Source organism: Pseudorca crassidens, chromosome 15, assembly GCF_039906515.1.
Source record: "Pseudorca crassidens isolate mPseCra1 chromosome 15, mPseCra1.hap1, whole genome shotgun sequence".
Classification (NCBI taxonomy): Eukaryota; Metazoa; Chordata; class Mammalia; order Artiodactyla; family Delphinidae; genus Pseudorca; species Pseudorca crassidens.
The window spans coordinates 21,245,121-21,256,085 of record NC_090310.1 but is presented as its reverse complement, the minus strand read 5'-3'; positions in this window follow the sequence as shown (position 1 = coordinate 21,256,085).

Genomic DNA, 10,965 nt, shown 5'->3' with positions numbered 1-10,965 from the left:
AAATAGATGAATGGATAAAGAAGATGTGGTGTGTGCGTGTGTATGTGTGTGTGTCTAATGGAATATTAATCAGCCATAGAAAGAATGAAATCTTGCCATTTGTGCCAACATGAATGGACCTAGATGGTATTAGGCTAAGTGAAATAAGTCAGACAGAGAAAGACAAATATTGCATGACTTAACTTAGATGTGGAATCTAAAATAAACAAGTAAACAAACATAACTAAACAAAAACAGAGTCATAGATACAGAGAACACACAGTTTGTGGGGGTGGGAGAGGAGAGAAGTAGGTGAAAGAGATTAAAAGGTATAAACTTTCAGTTACAAAATGAGTCATGAGTGGGAAATGTAGTATTTGGAATGTGAGTCAATAATTATGTAACATCTTTGTATAGTGACAGATGGTAACTAGACTTATCATGGTGATCATTTTGAAATGTACAGAAATATCGAATCACTATGTTGTGTACCAGGAACTAACATAGTGTTGTATATCAAGTATACTTCAAAAACAACAACCTCAGGGAAAATGTGATCAAATTTTTGGTTATCAGAGGTGGGGTGTGGGGGGAAGAGGAATTGGATGAAGGTGGTCAAAAGGTACAGACTTCTAGTTGTAAGATAAATACAAGGGATGTCATGTATAACATGATAAACCTAACACTCCTGTACATTATACATGAAAGTTGAGAGTAAACCGTAAGAGTTCTCATCACAAGGAAAAAATTTTTTCCATTTCTTTAATTTTGTGTCTATACGAGGTGATGGATGTTCACTAAACTTACTGTGGTCATGATTTCATGATATATGTAAGTCAAATCATTATGCTGTATACCTTAAACTTATACAATGCTGTATGTCAATTATATCACAATAAAATGGGAAGAAAAAAGTAAATGGGATTTTACACGCATGCACACACACACACAGGAATATTATTCAGCTATAAAGAAGAAGGAAATCCTGCCATTTGTAACAACACAGATGAGCCTGGAGGACATTATACTAAGTAAAGTAAGCCAGAAACGGAAAGACAAACACTCTATGATCTCAACTGTATGTGGAATCTAAAAAAGTTGAACTCATAGAACCAGAGGTTGGAACAGTGGTTGCCAGTGGATAGGGGTGGGGAGGGTTGGGTACAAACTTTCAATTATAAGATGAATAAGTTCTGGGGATCTAATGTACAGCATGGTGACTGTAGTTAATAATACTGTATTGGTAACAATGTGAGGTGACGGATGTGTTATTTAACTTGATTATGGTAAATATTTCACAATGTATGTGTATATTAAATCATCTCATTGTATACCTTTAAAAATCACATTGTACAACCCAAAATATATACGATTTTTACTTGTTCATCACACCTCAACAAATCTGAAAAAAATTAAAACTTCTTATCATTGGAAGACACTGTTAAGAAAATGAAAAGGTAAGGCCACAGACTGGGAAAAAACTATTTGCAAAATTCAACTTTGATAAAGGACTTGCAGGTAGAATAATAAAGAACTCTCACAACTAATGAAAAGATAACAAGCAACCTAATAAAAGAAATGGATAAATACTTGGACATTCCACCAAAGAAGACATACAGATGGTATAAAAGTACATGAAAAGATGTTTAACATTTTTGGTCATTAGGAAAATCCAAATTAAAAACCAGTGAGAGGGCTTCCCTGGTGGCGCAGTGGTTGAGAGTCCACCTGCCGATGCAGGTGACGCGGGTTAGTGACCCGGTCCGGAAAGATCCCACATGCCGTGGAGCGGCTGGGCCCGTGAGCCATGGCCGCTGAGCCTGCGCGTCCGGAGCCTGTGCTCCGCAATGGGAGAGGCCACAACACTGAGAGGCCCGCGTACTTAAAACAAAACAAAACAAAACAAAACAAAACACCAGTGAGATAGGGACTTCCCTGGTGGTCCAGTGGTAAAGAATCCGCCTTCCAATTCAGGGGACGCGGGTTTGATCCCTGGTCAGGGAACTAAGATCCCACATGCCGCGGGGCAACTAAGCCCACGCGCCACAACTACTGAGCTCATGCGTCTCAACTAGAGAGCCCGCCTACCACAAACTACAGAACCTACGTGCCCTGGAGCCTGCGTGCCACAACTAGAGAGAGAAAACCCACACGCCACAACTAGAGAGAAGCCCGTGCACCACAACGAAGATCCCGTGTGCTGCAACTAAGACCCGAGGCAGCCAAAAATAAAGAAAATAAAGAAAAAATAAATCTTAAAAAAAACAACAACAATGAGATATCACTACATAACCATTAGAATGGCTAAAATAAAACCTAATAATACAGGAATTCCCTGGCAGTCCAGTGGTTAGGACGCCGCCCTTTCATTGCTGTGGGCCCGGGGTTCCAAGGAACTAGGATCGTGCAAGCTGTGTGGTGTGGCCAAAAAAACCCGCCAATTAATAGAATTTTTGTAAAAAAGCGAATAATGCTCTACACATGCTGACAGGGTTGTGGAACACCCAGAACTCTTATGCCTTTCTGGTAAGAATTAAAATGGTACAGCTGCTTTGGAAAACAGTTTTAGCAGCTTCCTATAAAGTTAAATATACCCTTGACATACAATGCAGAATTCCCACTGCTAGCTGTTTGCCCAGGAGAAACAAAAACTATGTTCACCCCAAATATGTACGCATTTGATTGTGGCTTTATTCATAATTACCCCTCCCCCAACTGGAAACAACTCAAATGTCCTTCGGTTTGTTAACTGGTGAGCAAAGTGTGGTACATCTACACTGTGGGATGCTACACGTCAATAAAAAAGAGATACTACTAATACCAACAACAGCATGAATGAATGTCAAATGCATTATGCTAAGTGGAAGAAGCCAGACAAAGGTTATCTACTGTATGATTCCATTTATCTGATATTCTGGAAAAGGCAAAACTATCAGGGCAGCAAACACATTAGTGGTTGCCAGGGCCTGAAGGTTGGGGAGATGGGTTGACTACAAAGGGACACAGGGATTGTTTTTTAAAATTTAATTAAATTAATTAATTTATTTTTATACAGCAGGTTCTTATTAGTTATCTATTTTATACATATTAGTGTATACATGTCAATCCCAATCTCCCAATTCATACCACCACCACCACACCCACCCTGCTTTCCCTGCTTTGTGTCCATACGTTTGTTCTCTACATCTGTGTCTCTATTTCCGCCTTGCAAACCAGTTCATCGGTACCATTTTTCTAGATTCCACATATATGCATTAATATATGATATTTGGTTTTCTCTTTCTGACCTACCTCACTCTGTATGACAGTCTCTAGGTCCATCCATGTTTCTACAAATGACCCAATTTCATTCCTTTTTATGGCTGAGTAATATTCCATTCTGTATATGTACCACATCTTCTTTATCCATTTGTATGTTGATGGGCATTTAGAACCAGAGGTTGGAACAGTGGTTGCCAGTGGATAGGGGTGGGGAGGGTTGGGTACAAACTTTCAATTATAAGATGAATAAGTTCTGGGGATCTAATGTACAGCATGGTGACTGTAGTTAATAATACTGTATTGGTAACAATGTGAGGTGACGGATGTGTTATTTAACTTGATTATGGTAAATATTTCACAATGTATGTGTATATTAAATCATCTCATTGTATACCTTTAAAAATCACATTGTACAACCCAAAATATATACGATTTTTACTTGTTCATCACACCTCTATATATGTACCACATCTTCTTTATCCATTTGTATGTTGATGGGCATTTAGGTTGCTTCCATGACCTGGCTGTTGTAAATACTGTTGCAATGAACATTGGGCTGCATGTGTTTTTCTGAATTATGTTTTTCTCGGGGTATATGCCCAGTCGTGGGATTGCTGGGTCATATGGCAATTCTATTTTTAGTTTTTTAAGGAACCTCCATACTGTTCTCCATAGTGGCTGTATCAATTTACATTCCCACCAACAGTGCAAGAGGGTTCCCTTTTCTCCACACCCTCTCCAGCATTTATTGTTTGTAGATTTTTTTGATGATGGGCATTCTGACCATTGTGAGGTGATACCTCATTGTAGTTTTGATTTGCATTTCTCTACTAATTAGTGATGTTGAGCAACTTTTCATGTGCCTTTTGGCCATCTGTATGTTTTCTTTGGAGAAATGTCTATTTAGGTCTTCTGCCCATTTTTTGATTGTGTTGCTTGTCTTTTTAATATTGAGCTGCATGAGATGTTTACATATTTTGGAGATTACTCCTTTGTCCTTTGATTCGTTTGTAAATATTTTCTCCCATTCTGAGGGTTGTCTTTTCATCTTGTTTATAGTTTCCTTTGCTGTGCAAAAGCTTTTAAGTTTTATTAGGTCCCATTTATTTATTTTGGTTTTTATTTCCATTACTCTAGGAGGTGCATCAAAAAGATCTTGCTGTGACTTATGTCAAAGGGTGTTCTTCCTATGTTTTCCTCTAAGAGTTTTATAGTGTCTGGTCTTACATTTAGGTCTTTAATCCATTTTGAGTTTATTTTTGTGTATGGTGTTAGGGAGTGTTCTAATTTCATTGTTTTACATGTAGCTGTCCAGTTTTCCCAGCACCACTTATTGAAAAGGGTGTCTTTTCTCCATTGTATATCCTTGTCTCCTTTGTCATAGATTAGTGGACCATAGGTGCATGGGTTTATCTCTGGGCTTTCCTTCTGTTCCATTGATCTATATTACTGTTTTTGTGCCAGTACCCTATTGTCTTGATTACTGTAGCTTTGTAGTATAGTCTGAAGTCAGGGCGTCTGATTCTTCCAGCTCTGTTTTCTCCTCTCAAGATTGGTTTCACTATTTGGGGTCTTTTGTGTCTCCATACAAATTTTAAGATTTTTTTGTTCTAGTTCTGTAAAAAATACCATTGGTAATTTGATAGGGATTGCATTGAATCTGTAGATTGCTTTGGGTAGTATAGTCATTTTCACAATACTGATTCTTCAATCCACGAACATGGTATATTTCTCCATCTGTTTGTGTCATCTTTGATTTCTGTCAACAGTGTCTTATAGTTTTCTGAGTACAGGTCTTTTACCTCCTTAGATAGGTTTATTCCTAGGTATTTTATACTTTTTGTTGCAGTGGTGAATGGGATTGTTTCCTTAATTTCTCCTTCTGTTCTTTTGTTGCTAGTGTATAGGAATGCAAGAGATTTCTGTGCATTAATTTTGTATCCTGCAACTTTACCAGATTCATTGATTAGCTGTAGTAGTTTTCTGGTGGCATCTTTAGGATTATCTATGTATAGTATTATGTCATCTGTAAACAGTGACAGTTTTACTTCTTCTTTTCCAACTTGTATTCCTTTTATTTCTTTTTCTTCTCTGATTGCCATGGTTAGGACTTCCAAAACTATGTTGAATAAGAGTGGCGAGAGTGGATGGACATCCTTGTCTTGTTCCTGATCTTAGTGGAAATGCTTTCAGTTTTTCACCATTGAGAATGATGTTCACTGTGCGTTTGTTGCATATGGCCTTTATTATGTTGAGGTAGGTTCCCTCTATGCCCACTTTCTGGATAGTTTTCATCATAAATTGGTGTTGAATTTTGTCAGAAGCTTTTTCTGCATCTACTGAGATGGTCATATGGTTTTTATTTGTTAAATTGTTAATATCGTGTATCACATTGATTGATTTGCATATATTGATGAATCCTTGCATCCCTGGGATAAATCCCACTTGCTCATGGTGTATGATCCTTTTAATGTGCTGTTGGATTCTGTTTGCTAGTATTTTGTTGAGGATTTTTGCATCTATATTCATCAGTGATATTGGTCTGTAATTTTCTTTTTTTGTATTATCTCTGTCTGGTTTTGGAATCAGGGTGATGGTGGCCTCATAGAATGAGTTTGGGAGTGTCCCTTCCTCTGCATTTGTTTGGAAGAGTTTGAGAAGGATGGCTGTTAGCTCTTCTCTAAATATTTGATAGACTTCACCTGTGAAGCCATCTGGTCCTGGACTTTTGTTTGTTGGAAGATTTTTAATCACAGTTTCAATTTCGTTACTTGTGATTGGTCTGTTCATATTTTCTATTTCTTCCTGGTTCAGTCTTGGAAGGTTACATCTTTCTAAGAATTTGTCCCTTTCTTCCAGGTTGTCCATTTTATTGGCATAGCATTGCTTGTAGTAGTCTCTTAGGATGCTTTGTATTTCTGCGGTGTCCGTTGTAACTTCTCCTTTTTCATTTCTAATTTTATTGAGTCCTCTCCCTCTTTTTCTTGATGAATCTGGCTAAAGGTTATCAATTTTGTTTATCTTCTCAAAGAACCACCTTTTAGTTTTATTGATCTTTGCTATTGTTTCCTTTGTTTCTATTTCATTTACTTCTGCTCTGATCTTTATGATTTCTTTCCTTCTACTAATTTTGGGTCTTGTTTGTTCTTCTTTCTCTAATTCCTTTAGGTGTAAGTTTAGGTTGTTTATTTGGGATTTTTCTTGTGTCTTAAGGTAGGATTGTATTGCTATAAACTTCCCTCTTAGAACTGCTTTTGCTGCATCCCATAGGTTTTGGATTGTGGTGTTTTTGTTGTCATTTGTCTCTAGGTATTTTTTGATTTCCTCTTTGATTTTTTTCAGTGATCTCTTGGTTATTTAGTAATGTATTGTTTAGCCTCCATGTATTTGTGTTTTTTACGTTTTTTTCCCTGTAATTGGTTTCTAATCTCATAGTGTTGTGGTTGGAAAAGATGCTTGATATGATTTCAATTTTTGTAAATTTATTGAGGCTGGATTTGTGACCCAAGATGTGATCTATCCTGGAGAATGTTCCGTGTGCACTTGAGAAGAAAGTGTAATCTGCTGTTTTTGGATGGAATGTCCTATAAATATCAATTAAATGTATCTGGTCTGTTGTGTCATTTAAAGCTTGTGCTTCCTTATTAATTTTCTGTCTGGATGGTCTGTCCATTGGTGTAAAAGAGGTGTTAAAGTTCCCCACTATTATTGCATTACTGTCAATTTCCTTTTTTATAGCTGTTAGCATTTGCCTTATGTATTGAGGTGCTCCTATGTTGGGTGCATATATATTTATAATTGTTATATCTTCTTCTTGGATTGATCCCTTGATCACTATGTAGTGTCCTTCCTTGTCTCTTGTAACTTTCTTTCTTTATTTTTTTTTGCGGTATGCAGGCCTCTCACTGTTGTGGCCTCTCCCGTTCCAGAGCACAGGCTCCGGACGCGCAGGCTCAGCAGCCATGGCTCAGGGGCCCAGCCGCTCTGCAGCATGTGGGATCTTCCCGGACCGGGGCAAGAACCCATGTCCCCTGCATTGGCAGGCGGACTCTCAACCACTGCGCCACCAGGGAAGCCCCAACATTCTTTATTTTAAAGTCTATTTTATCTGATATGAGTATTGCTACTCCAGCTTTCTTTTGATTTCCATTTGCATGGAATATCTTTTTCCATCCCCTCACTTTCAGTCTGTATGGGGACACAGGGATTTTTTTTAGGTAATGGTAATACTCTGTATTTTAATTGTAGCAGTGGTTACACAGTTTTATGCATTTGTCAAAACTCATAAATTGTACACTACATAGGGTGAATTACCTGACTTGAAAAAATTTACAGACCACAGAATTTGCTTTCATTTTATTTTTGGAAGGCTGTTCTGAAGTGATTATACAAATGCCATTTGACTTGCTATTTTGAAATGTCATTTTCTTTTTTTAGGTTATCTGCACACTTAAAAATTAATTGCTTCATTAAAAAATAATTTCATGACTTTTGAATGCTTTTAATTAAAGTACTTATTGCTTTGCTGAGGACCTTGTCTCTGTCTTCTCCCTGGTGAGCCATGTTGCAAACTGCCTATTTACAGCAGGATTCTGAATCAGCCCACATGGGATGGCCCAATGAACTGCATTTAACCAACATCACTGGGGATTCTAATGCTTGTGGTCCAAGGACTGTTAATAAACACCAGGAGGCAGTAGAGCTTTGTGTGAAGAATGTGGGTTCTGAAATCAGACTGCCTGGTCTAAAGTCATGCTTCAACCACTCATCTGCTGTGCAGTGGAAGCTTTCTGTGCCTTAGACTCTTTCTCTGTTAAAAAAAAAAAATTGATAACAGTATTATCAACCTTGTTAGATTGTAGTGAGGATTAACAGTGTTAGCACAATGTCTGGCACCTAGTACATGCTGTCCTTGTTGTTAGTTGCATGTGTGATAGTCTTGCAGTGCTGTTGTAGGAAGCTCTTTTTCTTTCTTTTTTGGTTTTATCCTTTGAACTTTATTATCACATTTCAGAAATATCTTCATTTGGTTGACATACTGATAATTCTTCCCTCATGGAAGGTTCTTCTTCTTGAAGAGTGAAGCTGTGGTCCAGATTGAGAACTTCGTGTGGTAGAAATACATCTATTTTCATTTTTAGAGTACTTTTCCTCCAGGTATTTCTCAGGGGACTAGGCAAGCCTCACACAATGAAATAGCAGGGGAAGGTAAAGGAGAAGGTGATGAATATGGGCTGGGGGAGTAAGAAATGCAAGGATTTTGGTTTCAGATCATAAGGAGCTGACAATTTGTCAAGCACATAACTCTCAAAACAATGTCTCCACTTATACACTTTGTTGCAGGTATGTACTATTTTGCAGTAAATCGTTTCCCATTTACCTTATGGAGTGTTATGAACTCTGAATTTATGAGATTTGTTTTTAAAGTGTGTGGGAAAATTATACCACTTCTCTTGTGTACTATGTAAGTACAGATATGTTTATATTAGCCTTTAGGGAAAATCCACAGAATTTATAATTCACAAAAGAAAGTAAGCAGGTAAAGGAACAGACCCTGTAACTGGAAGAGACTTTAAGAGTCTCTGATCCAGGTCCATGACTTTATGTACAGGTGGTCTTTATTAATTTCCATTTTTGCAGACAAAATGATTAAGGTTATGTGATTTTCCAAGGTCACATGGAAAATATCAGGATTGTAACTAGAATTTGAGTTTCCTGCCTCCTGGCATAAATGTTCAACCTGTTTTTGATGATAAAGAGGGCTGGATTAACTGATATGGGGACAGGGACTGGGAGAGTGTGGTGGGACAGAAGAGACCTTGAATAAGAACCACAGGCATATGAGAAAGCCTCATTCCTATACATTGCATGTTTCAGGCAAGTGAGGCCTGATACCTGTTGGATGAGGGAAGGCTGGCTGGTCATCACCATTCCCATAAGGAGTATAATGTAGGTCAATTAATTACAGTCTGAGGGTTTTTTGGTATAGAAACAATATGTTGGTACATTGAGAATGGAATCATCTCTCACAGGCACAGTAGAGTAGCATGGATCAAACTCACAGACCAATGCAAAAAAAAAAAAAAAAACCTATCTTAATCTATACTGAGACACTAAACTATCCATGGGACAAATGGTTGTGTTCCCCCTATCCCTTATCCTATATAAGGGATATGGTGGGCATAGAATGAAGGACATGGCGATTCAGGATAACGTTAAGGGATGATGCCATGGCACTTGATAAAATGGATGCACCCATCCACACAGAGAGGCACCTGCTGCATTGAGCAAAATGGACCAGGCTTTGGTCTCCTGGGCTTGTGGTGGAGATCCACTGTGAAATCAGTCTGCCTTTCCATTTCCTAAGGCTGACCCAATCCTCCCCGCCCTCCACTCACACGAGCTGTTAATTCTAAAATATGTTATTACCTTCCTTCAGTCAATTTTTAGTCAAGTCTTGTCTTGGGGACCTGCCTTATTTTAAAGATGACTTTTCATCTCTTTGCTCTAATCCATTATGTACATGCTTCAAAAAGTGTGATTCTCAGCAATTTTATTTCCTTAGTTCCAGAATTTTTTTGAAGGCAATTTTATGATTGACTCCATGTACCACCTACCATGTCAAAAAAATCTGACAAAGTTTTTTTCTTGAAACATCCTTAAACATATATGTCAAAAATATAATTTATTCCTGATGCTTGTGTCCAAACAGACATAAGTTCCAAACTGGATAAAATAGCTAACAAATGTTAGATGTCCTCAAATATGATGTGTTACCATGTGTCAAGATGAAAATACGCCCATGTATTTATAGACATGGGCTGCTATTTATAGACAATAGTGGAGAAATTCCAGTCCATGAATCAAACAGGGGGTTGAAGGTTCTAAAAATGAATCCATTGTACTATCAAACCCTACAGGAGTAACTTATATTTATTTTCCTGAGACTTATTCTATTGAATAATCATGATGAGCACTGTAGATGTGGTAAAAATGATCTGTAAATATGTCTCCTTATGAAAGCAAAAAAAGTGCATATAACTAACCTAAGACAATTTGTTTAAATTGTAAGATATCTGAAAAGCATCAAATTTGGCTCCAATATCATTTATAGTTCTGGTTATAAAATGGACCATTCCTGGAGGGAGAACAGCCTGTTCTACATTCACAAATACCAAACTTCACTTTAGTGAGGTTCCTGAGCAAAGCTGGCTTCCCTGACCCACGTCCCCAGGGCTGGAGTGGGAGGCATGAGGGGAAGGTGGGATCTGAGTTCTGTTGGCTAAGAACAAAAGTCTCTGTGGTGGAGGAAAGGCTTCTGGCCTCTGATGCCTGCCCTGTCATATCTAAAACTTTTTTGGAAAGACTTGAGCATAGAAATCTAATGAACTTGGAAATAAAGCTTCTATTGTAAAACGGCTTCATAGCTGGTTTCAGTACTTACTTTGTCAATTTTAGGAAACTGTATGGAACAACTGCAGAGTTCTCACAATCTAAGGTTTTGGTTATCTAATAACCAAATGCATTTCCCCTGGATTTAATGATTCGTGCACACAGTAAGTTTAAGGAAGATCTCAGGCTAAGTTGCAAAACAAACTCACATTAGTTGTAGCTATTAAAAAATCGATCACAGTTTTCAGCAGAGAAGGGAGTTAATTCTGTCTGATTTTCAGGTTGATTGATTGCTCAAGTATTCTCTTTCATAAAAGTACTCTTCCTCATTTT